The sequence below is a fragment of the Callithrix jacchus genome, chromosome 5 (genome assembly GCF_049354715.1).
Source record: "Callithrix jacchus isolate 240 chromosome 5, calJac240_pri, whole genome shotgun sequence".
Classification (NCBI taxonomy): Eukaryota; Metazoa; Chordata; class Mammalia; order Primates; family Cebidae; genus Callithrix; species Callithrix jacchus.
Genome location: NC_133506.1, coordinates 18,713,155 through 18,729,036, shown reverse-complemented (window position 1 = coordinate 18,729,036; position 15,882 = coordinate 18,713,155). Strand labels below are relative to the sequence as shown.

The following is a 15,882-nucleotide window of genomic DNA, read 5'->3' as shown; positions in this document are numbered from 1 at the left end:
GGCAGTAGGAGATGCCCCCAAGCCTGCGGGGCTGAAAGGAGCTTCCCAGGACTCTAGGGTGCAGAGTGCAGAGAGGAAACCTGTTTTGGGGAGGGTGGGGCTCCTGCTAACTCCATGGAGTGTGCAGGCAGCCCTGGCCATGCCTTTTCTCAGCCTGGGGTGGGGGTTCCAGGTCCTTACTGGGCCCCTCTCTGCCCACCCCTCCATGCCCCATCACAGTGGCTCTCAGGGTGACAGTCTCCAGGGGGACTCCTATCAGCTCTGTGGAGCACAGCACCAAACTAGAGACCTAGCTCTGCCTCCTCCCCATGTCCTCCCTGTAGCAGCTGGCATGATAGCAGCAGCTGCTCTAGAAAGCCTGCTGCTGCCATCAGGAGGGAGGGTAGAGTGGTTTCAGAATAGCAGCATAACACTGGACAGCAAGCACTGGATTCAGGTGACCATGGGTCCAAAGAGTGGTACTTTGCGGATGGGTGACCTTGAGAAAATTCTGTCCCTCTTGGGCTTCCATTTTCTCATGAGTGAAGGGAGGATGGCAATAATTAGATTGAGTATGGGGGTGATGGGAGATTGAAATAAGGTAATAGGGAAGAGTCAAAAGGCTTTCTAGATTGGTTTTCTTCTTTTGGTCATCAAATTAATCATTTCACCATCTGTGCCCTAGGTGTGCATTCTTCATGATGAAAGTAAAAGTCTTAAGGCTTGAGTTTCTATTTCCTGGAGTATACAAAGAAATGTCTAAAAGACATTTCTACTAGAACAAAAATACTCATAAGTATTGAAAAGCAGAACATGTTCAAATTTATTACTAAACTGATAAGAAGAAAGAATATTCAAAAGCTAAAAACAGTACAGGTAGGAATCAGGCAGGATGTAGGAGGAGGAAGTTTGTCCAGAAGGCATTTGTTGAAGCTGTGTGATGTGGAGCCTCCGCTTTTATGGCCTTCTGGGCTTGCAAGAAGTAGGAGATATAGCCTTCTGCTGTCACCACGCCATGGAGCAGGTTTATCTTTGCTCCCAAAATAGGTGCTAGAAGGAACTGCCCTCTAGGTATAATGGGATCTGTTAGTCAATCTTTGTTGTCCCCCTGCTCTATGAGAGAATTGCTGGGAAATTTGCCCCTCTTGAACCTTGGTTCTGAGTGAAAGGTGAAAAACATCTTGTTTTAGAATTTTAACCAGCCTGCACATAAGTTTGCATCCTGAATTGACAAAACCTGTGTGATCCCCAAACGCCTCCAGCTTAGAATTTCATGTAAGGTGCAATGATTTCTCCAGGTACCTGGCAAGAAAGCCCTAAAACACAAAAGACCCAGAAATCCAAATTCTCCCTTAGCTATCCTTTTCTAAATTCTCCTGTGCATGAGGTTATGACTAAAATGGAAATTCATATTCAGGAGGTCTGGGGCAGGCCTGAGATTCTGCAGGTCTTACATCTCACAGGTGAACCCTGTGCTGCTGGCACATGGATCCCACACTTTGAGTAAGCGCAGAGACTCACCTTCAACTCACATGTCAGGGAAGTTCCATGGAAAACATCCTGAGGGTATTGTTTTAATCAATTCTGCTTGCTATAACAAATTGCTTTAGAATGGCATGGTTTAAATAATATTTATTTCTCACAGTCCCTAAGGCTGGAAGTTTGAGATCAGATTGAATTGGGGTGAGTGTGCTCTTTCAGGTTGCAGATAGCCATCTACTCCTTGTATCCTCACATGGTGGAAAGAGGGGCAAGGAAGCTGTTTGGAGTCTTCTAATAAGGATACTAATCCCTTACATGAGGGTTCCACCCTCATGACCTACTCACCTCTCAAAGGCCTCACCTCCAAATACAATTGCATTGGCGATTCAGTTTTAACATATGAATTTTAAAAAGAACACAAGCATTCAGTCTATTACGGGTATGAAATCACAAGCCATAACTTTTAAAAACAAAAGAAAACAAATGCAGGGAGAGAGAATTAGATCAGCAAATACTTCAGGTATTATAATTATCCAGCTGAGCTATAAAATGGATGTTTAATACATTTTAATAATTTATATATGAGATTGAAAATATGAGCAAGAAGAAAGAAACTCATAAAAATAATAAGGTTTGATAAAACCAAATAGAACTTCTAGACATAAAAATACATATGTAATTATAAAGTTTTTAAAAGTTAGTAGATAGGTTTGAGAGAAGATTAAATCCAGCTGAAGAGAATATTATTTTTAGCTGAGATATAGATCTGAAAATTGTATTTAGAATAAAGCTTAGAAAGACAATGAAGAAGAGAAAATATTTGCAAAATGTCGTTGGAGAGTTCTCTATAACTAAAGTAAGACAAAACCGTTCAGGTTTAGGATGCCCAACAAATTTAAAACAGAATAAAATTTTTTAAAAATTCTAATCCAGCCTGTAATCCCAGCACTTTGGGAGGCCAAGGTGGGTGGATCACAAGGTCAAGAGACCGAGACCATCCTGGTCAACATGGTGAAACCCCATCTCTACTAAAAATACAAAAAATTAGCTGGGCACTGTGGCATGTGCCTGTAATCCCAGCTACTCAGGAGGCTGAGGCAGGAGAATTGACTGAACCCAGGAGACGGAGGTTGTGGTGAGCTGAGATTGTGCCATTGCACTCCAGCCTGGGTAACAAGAGCTAAACTCCATCTCAAAAAAAAAAAAAAAAAAAAAAAAAAATTCTAATCCATGGCAAACAGATTTTCAAGGGCACTCAGTGAAAAAGACAACTTAACCAACTGCAATCTTTCAGTAAAATCAATGAAAACCAGAAGATAGTCAAACAATGTATTCAATGATCTGGGAGAAAATAATAGTTAACCTAGAATTTTCCATTAAAAATGATTTTTTTCACTGTGAAAATAAGGTCTGTTCAAATGTGTAAATAGAAACAATCACTAACAGATTCTCATAAAAGAAAACTCTAGAGGATGTATTTTTTGAAATTCAAGATTCAGATTCTAGATAGAAATTTCATAAGACAATTTGCATACATGATAAGACTAACAAAAAGAGAAGTGATTGAAAGACACACACACACAAACAATATAAATAAACTTGAAAATAATAATAGACATGGTTATAGGTGTAGTAGTAATTATAGTGGATAAAGATGGTTTAAATGTTTCAGGAAAATTTTGTCAGGCAAGAGAAAAATAAAAAAAAAGGGAACAACTAGCTGAGTGGTCCTTACGTTGTGATCTTTGGGCCAAGCAGCATCAGAATCACCTGGAAACTTGTTAGAAATGCGCATTCCCAAACCTACCCTGAACCCACTGAAACAGAATCTGTGGTGCCGGGTCCCAACGACCTGTTTTTTAACAAGCACTCCAGGTGATTCTAATGCATGCTCAAGTTTGATAACCATTGCTCAAGCTATATGATCCCCACGAAAGACATGTCAAATACATGAGTAGAGAGGTCTGGAAATAATAGATAAATGTGCACCCGGTAAACATTAGCAACAACAACCACAAAAGCCGTGTAGCTATGCTAGTATCGGCTGCAACAAACTTTTGTGAAACCCTTTTATAAGAGTCAGATTTCTTCATTAGTTTGCTTTCATTTGGTAACAATTTCCAAATCTCAGTACCTTCCAACAACAAGCATTTGTTACTTGTGGGCAGGTGCAGCTGGCTGCTGCCGCTTGCCCAACTCCGTTCCACGTTCTCTCACACTTTAGAAGTGCATATTCTCTGGCAGAGGGAAAGAGCAAGACAGATGGAGGAAACACATGATAGCTTTTAAGGCTTGCACTCCTCGGTGGCAAACATTACATCTGCCAGTATTGTGTTGGCGAAAGCATGCCACTTGGTCCAGCCTCTACAGAGGCAGGTATGCAGACATGTCTTTCTCACAGAAACATTGCATCTCATAGCAACAGGCCGAGGAGTATAAGCTTCTTATGGAAGTGAGAGTAAATATTAGGAATAAGAATGTAATCTGTTTTCGTCTGTCCTCTTAGTCACAGATCTCCTCCTCTTTCCATTATGCCTACAAACTACACTCAAAAGCCCCATGGAACATCCTGCAAGGTCTCATCCAATCATGAGATCAGGCTCAAAGCCCACAATTTTATAGCCATCTCTGCATTGGAAAATCCAATGCACAATGGTAGAATAGGAACAGGAAAGTCAGAACAATCACTTCTATTCATAAGGGAGAAGGATGGGAGGCATGGAGCAGTCACTCTTTTATTTTATTTTATTTTATTTTTTGAGATAGACTCTCGCTCTATTGTCCAGGCTAGAGTGCAGTGGTAACCCCTGCCTCCCACGTTCAAGCAATTCTCTCTCGTGTTACAGCTTCCTGAGTAGCTGGGATTATAGACATGCACCACCATGCCCAGCTAGCTTTTGTATTTTTAGTAGAGACAGGTTTTTCCATGTTAGCCAGAGTAGTCTTCAACTCCTGGCCTCAAGTGATCTGCCTGCCTCAGCCTCCCAAAGTGCTTAGATTAAGGCATGAGCCACGGTGCCCAGTCTTCTTTTTTATTGATCTATGGGGTATATGCAATATTTTGTTACATGCATAGGATGTGTAATGATCAAGATAGAATATTTGGGATATTTGTCACCTCGGATATTTATCATTTCTATGTATTGAGAACATTTCAAGTTCTTTATTCTGGCTACTTTGAAATATACAATACATTGTTGCTACTCTGCTTTGAATATTAGAACTTACTCCTTCAATCTGACCTTACGTTGCTACCCATTGATCAGCCTCTCTTCATCCTCCACGCCTACCTGCACACACTTCCAGCCTCTGGTATCCGTCATTCCACTCTCTACCTTTATGAGATTAACTTTTTCAGTTCCCACATAAGCAGGAGAACAGACCATATCTGTCTTTCTGTGACTGACTTATTTATCTTAACATAATGACCTCCAGTTTCATTCATGTTGCTGCAAATGGTGCGATTTTATTCTTTTTTAATGGCCAAATAGTATTCCATTGTGTACATATTCCACATTTTATTTATCCATTCACCTACTGATGGACACTAAGGCTGATTTCATATATTTGCTATTGCAGATAGTGCTGCAGTATATATGCAAGAGCTGGTATCCTTTTGATATACATATTTATCTTCCTTCAAATCAATACCACAAAATGGGATTGCTGGATAATATGGTAGTTCTATTTTTAGTTTTTTGAGAAAACTTCGTACTGTTTCCCATAGTGACAGTTCTAATTTATGTTCCCACCAACAGTGTCTAAGAGTTCCCTTTTCTCCCCAAACCTTGCCAGCATCTGTTACTTTTGTTTTACTGAAAACAAGCCATTCTAACTGGGGTGAGATGATATCTCTTTGTGATTTTGACCTGCATCTCCCTGATAATTGATGATAAGAATTTTTTTATATACTTGGTCATTTGTATGTCTTCTTTTGAGACATGTCTATTCATGTTCTTTGCCTACTTTTCATTGAATTATTTGTTTTTGTTAACTGCTGAATTATTTATATATTCTGGGTATTAGTCTCTTGCTGGATGAATGGCTTGCAAATATTTTTCTCCCCTTCACTATGTTGTCTCTTCAGTCTATGGACTATTCCTTTTCTTGCTCTTTAGTTTAACATGGTCCCATTTGTCTATTTTTGTTTTTGTTATCTGTATCTTTGAGTTCTTAGCAATAAAACATTTGCATAGATCAATGTCCTAGAGTGTTCCCTTTGTTTACCTTTAGTACTTTTACAGTCTCAGGTCTTATATTTAAGTATTTAATCCATCTTAAATTTGTATATGGTGTAATGTCCAATTTTATTCTCCTGCATATAAATATCCAATTTTTCAACACCGTTTATTGAAAAGGGTGTCTTTTCCCCAGTATATGTTCTTTGTGCCTTTGTTGAAAATTAGTTGGCTGTAAATACGTATTTATTTTTAGATTCCTTATTCTGTTTAATTGGTCTATGTGCCTGTTTTTATAGCAATACAATGCTATTTTTGATTACTGTAGCTTTGTAATATATTTTGAAGTCAGATAATATGATGCCTCCAATATGCTTTTTTCTTTTCTTTTTTTTTTTTTGTGCCCTTGATTGCTTTAGCTACTTGGACTCTTTTTTGGTTCCATATGAATTTTAGAACTTTTTTTCTATTTTGTGAACAATTACAGTATTTTGATAGGAATTGTATTGAATCTGTAGATTGTTTAGGGGCAGTATGGTCATTTTAACAATATTAATTCTTCTGATCCATGAGCATGGGATGTCTTTCCATTTGCTTATGTTCTCTCAAATTTATTTCTTCAGTGTTTTGTAGTTTTCCTTGTAGAGATCATTCACCTCTTTGGCTACATTTATTCCTAGGTGTTTTATTTTTTATAGCCATTGTTAATGAAATTGCCTTATTGATTTCTTTGTCAGCTAGTTCATTATCGGTGTATAGAAACACTACTGATTCTTGTTTGATTTTTGTCTTTATTTCTTAAAACAATATGAAATTTTAAATCTGGCATGTGAGTTCTCTGACAGCAATAAAAGTAATGTTCATTTTCTATGGATCGCAAAGTTTGAGAATTTGTGATCACATTCTTAAAATTCATTACCTTATTTTATATTACTGAGGCTGTGTTTCTTATTTTTTTAAAGACGAGGTTCCACCATGTTGGCCAGGCTGGTCTTGAACTCCCAACCTCAGGTGATCTGCCCGCCTTGGCCTCCAAAGTGCTTGGATTACAGGTGTGAGCCACTACACCCAGCTGAGGCTGTGTTTCTTAAAAGCGTCTCAGAACCAACTTGCTTTTACCATTATCCATCTTCAGGTTATTCAAGGATTCAAGCACAAAGCAAGACTTATAGACTATCCTAAATCTGCCAGCAGTGAGTGTTAAGCAATACAAAGTACCAAATAAACAACTTAGAATAATAACTTGGATTTAAGATGCTGTTGGAAAAAGTTATGATGTAGTCAGAGCTTATTCAGCCTGTTTGCCAAATAAGCCCGCCTTTCCCCACCTTTTTTTTCTTCCTGTGGAAAGAAGGGGAAGTCAGTTTTTGTTCTTCCAGAGATTCATCTTGTAAACTGCAATATAAAAATAAAATAGAATATGAGTTTTATATTTCAGGTTTCCTACTTGACAGATCTCATATCCTTGGCAAAGCTATGTATTATTAGGTACCATTCTAAGGAAGGAAACACAAATTATAGGGGTACCAACTGCCATTTAATATTTAGGGTGAATTCATATCCAGTGTGGGCTTTTGAGGATAGAGCATATTTTATTGAGAATCAATCCAAATCCAGAAGCTCTTCTTTGCCATGGCCCCAAATTTGAATAAACATGAATTTAAAAAATTCAATAGATGTGCAGTTGTGACTTTGTGTTTATTTGTCTTAATGTAAGTTTGTCATTATCTGGGGTTTACCAGATCTTGACGATTTAGAAAGAAAAAAATAGTGCTGCCCCCAATTTTACATTCTTAGGTCAACTTCCCATTCCATATCCCGTGAAATCTTGAAGTTCACTGCATGATTTCTGAGTCCTAAAAAAATGTATGGTATCTTCTGTTTCTGAGCTACTGTTTTCCCTTACACCACTTCCACAGAATCCCATACTGACCCAAATATAAAAGTCATTCTCTTGGTTTCTACAAAACACCATAAAAGAATATCACACAAAAATTCACTCGCATGAAGCATCTAAATATGTAGTTTTACTCATGATTTAGGATCCTTGAAGAGGTTACAGTGCACAGGGCACATCATAAAAGCTGTGTCAGGATCATGAATATAATCTTGACGGTCTTTTCTACCTTCTTTGTCTCACCACAGTCATCCCATGCCTTCTGGAATTACCTCTCAAAGAAACTGTGTGGTTCCAAATTCTGCCATGGCTTCTGCTTTTGGAGAACTCTGATTTAAGGCAATGATATGCTGTCTCATAGATAAACATTGTAAGTTCAGTGGTTGTGAGAACTAAATGGGGCAATTTATGTATAAGCCCTCACTCAGTAAAATAGCCAGAATTCATGGGTCTACCAAAGTGGCTCAGTTCCTTCACTCTCCATTCTATGAATGCCCACTCGAGATTGAAATGTGGGGAAGGGACTGTGATTGGATTAGAGTATGTCGCTTGTCCTGCTGAGGGCAGGGCTGCGGCGGGATCACTGAGAGCCCTGCCATATGATATGAAGTGAGAATGGATTGTTGTCACTTAGAAAGGGTCATCTCAGCTGTGAAGGCAAAATGACCTCCTACTGGACTTCTAAGCCCTATTTTATGTATGAGGGAATGAAAGCTCAGAAATATTCTGGGATTTGCCAAAGTCACATAGTAGGCAGTTCAAAGGAAATTGTATTTACCTCCTTTGATTTTAAATCTAGCAGTCTTCCTTCTGCAATGTTTGTGAGAAGAGTACTGATTACTACTTGGCACTGACTGTACCTATGAGCCTGAAAATATACTTAATGTACCTATCCCTGAATTGCTGTTATTAGCGAAATTGTTTCTTACTTGTGCTATTTTGCTTCAGATGAGTTGGAAAGAAAATAAGCTATTGATTTTCCAAATCTTTCTCAAGTCCCTGGTGAAAAATAAATAGTAAGATATCTGGCCAGGCTATAAAATGTTGACAATCAGCAAACATTACAATAGTGCTTACCATTAAAGAATTCCTTTAGATCTGAGGAACAGATGTCAAAAGCTCACTAAGGTCTATGTCAACATAAATTGAGAGTAGACTGGAGTCATGAAGGAGAAAAGAACTGCATTGTGGAGGCAAAGAATCCTTCCTTATCATCGTAAGGAAGTGTGTTCAAATCCCAGCTTGAAGGAGAAAAATCTGACATACAGCAAGCAGTCATAGCCCACTTCACTATTACTATTATTTTTTGTGTGGGAAACTATAGGCTACCAAAGACAAAGTAGTAGTCCCAGTGAGCAGTGGCAGTCAGACCAGCAGGCCCAGTGATAACCCAAAGGCATAGTATGACAGTTACTCGCTATGAAAAAATATTTTGGGCCTCCATATCTCACCCCAAATACCCCATTCTTGAAAGCACCACCAGCCACGGGGTTATCTTTGGGTTCAAAGGATAGCATTACTAATATGTAAAAGGGCTTTAGCCTATTCACGGAACAGGCACTATATACATAAATCTAAAATAGTATAGTCCCCAAGAAATAATACGACTTTTAGCACATAAAACCATTCTGGATTCTGAAAACAAATGTCACCAGCTGAGGTGAAATATCGTATTTCTGTACCTTGGTTCAGTGTAAGAAAGTTTTAAAGTAAACTATGGGGCTATGACCCCATTTCACAAACTACCCACAATAAATTCACCTAAGAAATTCCCCCAAACATCAGCTACTAAAATACCTTCGATAATTGACCTTCTTTGGTAATCAGATGTTATTACTTTTAGGACATGTTTTACAGAATGATTTTCTTGTTTTGGAATAGAGAAAATTAGTTTGACCTTTATTCCCCTAAGTTTGTAAAACACACACACACACACACACACACACACACACACAATCCAAAAACTATTCGTGGCTATAAAGCAGACTTTGGAGAAACTTTGGCTGTAGGTCTTATTTTTTACACACTAGGCAGTAAATAAACGGGTTTGATCCATGTGGAATCTGGCAATCACAATTTTTGTGCTTTGTGTTAAGATTTTGGATACATATGTGTGCCTTCCTTGAATGCAAAGGACAGCCAAACTCATCTGCATTCCTTTTAGAAATCAGGAAGAGCACTGCAAAAACAATATATTAATGCCTTAATAAAACCAATTACTGGGAGTATGGGGAGGTTTATATTTAGATTATTTTTTGCTCAAAAAAGTTAATCAAGGGCTAATTTTGGCAAAAACATTTTTGAAATTAAAAATTCTCTAAAAGCTCTCATTTTAATAAATACCCTGTAGTGACATATTACACCCTTTTTTTCTAATATAGTGCAGGATTGTCAGGGAGAAGCATATACGTTTGATTGTAATTTATACTCACCCCAAATTGTTTCTCATAAAATTTTGGAAAATTTTAGTGATATATAGCTCACACCTACATAATACTTTCTATTTTCCAGTTACTTTTCTGAATTTCATATATCTATATGTATGAGAATTTATGTGTATATGTTGATACATTTAATTCTTATATCACCTTAAGAAGCAGATAGTATTAGTAACATCTCCACTCTACAGACAGGGAAACTGAAGCACTAGAAGCTAAATAGCCTGCTTAAGATGGCACAACTAGTATATAGAAGAACCAGGTTGGGAATCCCAGCATTCTTGCCCCAGAGCCTCTTGTTCTTAATCATTGCACTATATTTCTCTAAGGTCAAGTTGGTCTGTTCTTATTTAGCTTTTTCTTAGGAGGGAAAGACTTAAATCCAACAATAACTTCTGTATAATCTAGGTGCTGTGATTTGCTAGTGTGAGACTCAGTGCATAGATTACCTCCCTTTTTCTTTTCTAATCAGCTTCAGAACCTTGGTCAAGTTACTTTGGGCCTTGGGATTCTGTTTCTTACCACAAGTTAAGGAAATCAATCTAGAACTGAGCAGTCCAATGTGGTCACTTCCAGCCTTATGAGATTTCTGGGCTCTGGCCAGTCCAAATTAAGATTGCTGTACTCACCAGATTTTCTGGAATTAATATTTTAAAAAGAATGCAAAAATATCTCATTTAAAAAATATTGATTATGTTTAAATGATAATATTTTGGGTATATTAGGTAACATTAAAATATTATTAAAATTAGTATTATCTGTTTATTTTTACTTCTCTTAATGTGACTACTAGAAACATTAAGACTATATATGATTTAACTTTGTGGTTCACATGGTATTTCTCACACCAGCAATTCTTCATCTATATGTGCATTGATATTTCCGACTGAAACACCCCTACTGGCAGAATGCAGGGAGAGGCATGATTCTAGAAACATGAGCTTTAATATCAAGATTTTCTCACATGCTGAAAAACAAAAAACAAAAATGGGAGAATGCAAGAGCATGACATTAACATTATAAAAGTAATTCAAATCCATTGCAAGCCATTTTAAAAAGTTAATTATTTGCAAATGTTGCTCTTTGTCATTAGGAACAAATTATTGGATCATACTTCAAACTGATCTGTCATCCTGCTGTGTCAAGACATCAGAATGTTCTAGAATTCTTTAATAACTCTTCCAATTCTGAGATCCTGTGGTTCTGTTCCATGAGCCAAAACTCAGCTATCGACTTTCCTTAAGATTAAAATGGAAAATAAAGATGCAAGATTAGACCACACAACCTGTTTGTAAGCTGGAGAACATCACAAGTACTGTTATGATTTTTTCCCTTTTTGAAAATGAGCTAATAATGATCTTGGCACATGTAAAGCTGTTAGCTTTAGAAAAGCCTTTTTAGAGAGTTTGTAGCTGTATCTGGGAAATTGGCTTTCATCTGGAGAATATCTGGGAAATTATCAGATTATTTTGTTCACCAGGGGCACTGAACCCCTGCTTTCCTTTTTGAGGCTGCCAACAGTGGACTCACTGGAGAAAAGAAACATTCAAGGTGACAAAACTAAATGCCCTGACCAGCAGCACAGATGTGGCATTCCTCATGTAGATTTTCAGTTGTGCTGCTGGGTTTGCTCGTTTTCACAACTAGTTTTGTTTCTACCTGCACTAAGGTGTGGCAATAACCCCTGTCCTCCAAGTTCCCACCATCAGCACTTGTTGGAGGCGAGACATCACAGGCAGGTGCTAGGTTAAGCCTGGGAGGTAAGCTGGTAGTTTGTTTTCTTCTCTACGTCATGGAAGTTGGATGATAAAGATCAGCTCCAAGTCAGAAGTGATACTTCTTGATAACTTATTGCCTAAAGGTGTCGTAGATTGGCTCATGCAATATAGAAAGTGGTAGGGGTCAGAAATAGGGACATAGTAAGTTTAAAAGGATTCAATTCTTAAATTTTCTTTAGGTAATCTTGTGAATTTTTTTTAGTAAATCTATGCAGTATACTATAAATGTATCTCAGATGAAAGCTAGATTTATTAAATAAGGCAAAGCCATAACCAGAGAGAATGAAAACCATTTGGGAAACTCATTTCTTCCCCTATACCTCCCCTCCCATCCTTCCGATCATAAGCCATAATAAAATCTGTGGGTTATCTAAGACCTTAGCTTTCTGCTTTCAGGAATTATTATCATGATACAGTAGTTCTCAAAGTGTCTTGATTCTTTGCAACATGCCTTTAGTGAAAGGGAAAAAGAAAATTGCATTAATGTTGTTTTTGGATTGAGATCCCTCCATGTATATGAAAGCATTCTTAAAATTATGATATTAATTTCCTTTTATTTTGGCAGGGCATACAATTAAAAGAGAAGTGTACAAGTATAGTGGTAGAGTTTCCCAAGAAGCATAATCTTCATGTCACCTCCTGAAAAGGGTGGATAACCTTTCTCTTGTGACCATACATGGTGTCTGAAATCTATCTCTGATTCCAGGTTCAGCAATATTAGCATCATCTGGGAATTTAGAAATGTGAATTATTGGGTCTCCCATCTCAGACCATCTAGAAACTCTGGAGGTGAATCCGAGCAACCGATGTCTTTACAAGCCCTCCAGTAGATTCTCATGCACATTATGTTTGAGAGCCTGTGCTGTAGTGGACACTGATGGGACCAGGCTAGATCCTCTTTACCAGCTAGTACAGTCATCAGTGAGTTTTGCTATTAATAGCTCATAGCTGTAAACTTCTCCAAACCATTGTGCTTGGTAGAACCCCCTTTCTCAGAGATGGAGACCCTTTGGAGGTTTTTCCACAATCACCACTCAGGAGCCTGGCCAACAACTGACTGACCTGGGGACCAAAAACCCAGCCCATTGTTTTCAAGGTAGGACAATACTGCAGTGTGACTTATGCTCCAGAGCTCTTACATGGGATCGGGCCAAGATTAGACTTTGTTTAACTCACGCCATATTCTTACTCAGACCTTTGCCTTTCCTTGTCTTGCTGCCTAACTGCCTTGTAGGTTTCACCTAGAGTCCTTCCTCAACATCCTTGCCTCAGGCTCTGCTTCCAGGGAATTTGCTTACTTGCATCACAGGTAAGAAAATTACAAAAATTATAGCTAACAGGCCACCACCTGTTTGCATAAATGGTTTTCCTGGAAAACAGCTGTGACTACTATTTACAAATTGCCTGTGGCTGCTTTTGTCCTATAATAGCAGAGTTAAATAGTTGCCACAGAGACTGTATAGTACATATAGCCTGAAATATTAAAGGAAAAGTTTGCTAATGTCTACCCAAGACATGAGACAAGCTCAGAGAGACAAAATCTGGGAGGTATCAAAAAACTGAATATATGAAGTCTGTGTCGTAAGCAGTGTGCTGGAACTGAGTGGGCACATCTCTTCATCTCTTTCCAGCTGTGCATGTAACAGCACATTGGTAGCTTGATGTCAGCCATGATGGAAATATTTCCACTATGGAAACTGTCAAATGCTACAAAAAAAAAATATATATATATATATATATGTGTGTATGTATATATATATATCCTGGAGAATCAGGTGTTAAGCGTTTACCAGCATACCAGTGGTTATAAGCCAGATGTCTTACACATTTAAGCATGTCGCAAAGAATCAAGACATTTTAGTGAAAGGCAAAGAGAAAGTGGAATTCACATTGTTCCTGGATTGAGATCCCTCCATGTATATGAAAGTATTCTTGACACTATGATTTTAACTTCTAATTTTAGCAGGAAATTCCGTTAAAAGTGCAGTGTGCCAGTAGTGGTAAGTCTTTCAAGAAGCATAGTCTTCAATCACATCAGCTCCTGAGAATAGTAGATGATCTTTTTGTGGCAATACATGGTCTCTAAATCTACCTCTGTGCTACCTTTTAGCAGTCTGTGCTATCCACCAGTTCCCTCTGAGATGGGACCATTTGTTTAGCTTTCTTAGTTGGTTACTACCTGTGTTCTTGTGGTCAGCCTTGGTACTCAGTTTTCCGAACAGATTCTCCGGGGCATCCCTTTGGTCTTAGCATTTCCAGAATCTGTACAGCTCTAAATACCTCCGTGTTCCCATTTTAAGCAGCCTCTTATTTGATTTTCCTCCTAGAAATGGCTCTATCCGGTTAGTATTTTAAGTTTGAGGCCATTATGGAGGTTTTTATCCTCCTAAAGTAGGAAAGGAATAGAAGAGGATTAGGACCCACATAAGTTTACTTTTGGGAATGTGGTAGTGAGCCTATAAGATGACCCCCTATTGGTCTCCATTTTGTTATTTATGTCTGTGTGGTTCCCTCCCATGTAAAAAGACCATTACTAGGGGAATGCTGCAGGAATGGCAATGAATACGCTCTAAGAATACATAAAACACATTATGGCTACTGTCTTGGTTCCTTGGATCCTTTATTCGAAGGGAAGCCAGCCACCATGTCTTGAGGACACTCAAGAGGTCTCTAGAGAGACCCACAGGACAGGAATTGAGGCCTCACCAACAGCCAGCACCTCAGAAGTGCATCCTCCAGCCGCTGTCAAGCTTTCCAAAGACAGCAATCCTAGCTTCCTAAGAAGCTCTTGGATTCCTAATTCACAAATACTGTGTGAGATAATAAATATGTATTTTGTTTAAGCTGCTAAGTCTCGGAGTAATTTGTCATGCAGCAAAAGATAACTAACACATATAATGTTTATCCCCTTTGATAGCAGTTCATGATCAACCAAAATTTGAAATCATCTAAATTTAAAACCAGCAAATCCCAACAGTCACTGGAGTACAAATCATTTCTACTTGGTTTGCCTGCATAACTAAAAGGATTTCTGATTCAAGAGCCAAGAAAATCTTACTAACATAAATCCTCAGATATGTGTTACTGCCTCACTGCCTAACAGAACAAAATGATGTACCAACCTGCTACTTCAGGTTAAAGGTTACAGTTTTCCTTGATTCTGCTTTGCAACTGATTTTCTTTTATCACAGTATATTATTTTACAATTGATTTCACCTGAAAATGTTTTTCCTTGCATTGGAGTCCTGACAGGCATTTATCACACAGCTAAAATGCCCCATGAGTTGGTATCACTGCATCAAGCCCTCTGCCCTCAAGGCCACCTCTTCAGATTTGGCCTAGATAATAAATTGCTTTGTTTTCCTCAGAAGACCTCAAGGTGTGCTCAAAGCCTGGTGTGTTTGGGCTTCCACCTTAATTATTGAGCATACAATTCATTTCCCACTTTTATCGAGTTGCCCAAGAGGTTAAAACTAATTATTTTTCTATTTATCATGTTCTGTACATTTTTCAAATTCTAATTTGACCTTTTTTGTAATTGGAACTTTGACTTAACTTTGCATTTTTGTTTCCTCCTAAAAACAACTGTGCTGAGAGGGAAATAAATTGAGGTTTCTTTGAAGCATTTTTTTAATGCATGAAAATTATTAAGCCTTTTAAATTTTCTATTCTGTTCGTAAAGTTTATCAGTTTATTACATAGGGGGCATATTTCCTCAACTTTTAGAATGATGTGGTCTAGGATGCAATTTTCATGTATGATCGTGGACATAAAAAAGTCACCAATCACTATGACCTCTGAATAGAAAACATCATTATAATGGCAACTCCAATTTGGTACCTGTTCTGAAACTTTAATATAAGAACAGACTCTCTTACTGCTGGGCAGAGAGAATTACTATCTGGCAAAAGTTGGGAGGAAAATATGTTTTGGATCTTCCTTTTTATGACCCTTTCTAGACCTCTCTTGCTCCCTTCTCCTCCCTCCTCAGAGTCTCCCTCTTCTCACAGCACCCACAGAGCCCCTCCCCAGGACTCATGTGTACCTATAACCCATGCTTTCCCAGGTCATCTTCAAATCCATTCTTCTTGCCTTAGAGCTGTGCTTTGTAAATGCTCTTTATAGTGAGA

At 38.2% G+C, this 15,882-nt stretch overlaps 1 pseudogene; it reads left to right on the top strand.

Moving 5' to 3' along the window:
• Positions 1-205: 205 nt before the first annotated feature.
• Positions 206-15,882, top strand: part of LOC100395926 (protein lin-28 homolog A pseudogene) — a 29,658-nt pseudogene continuing 13,981 nt past the window's right edge.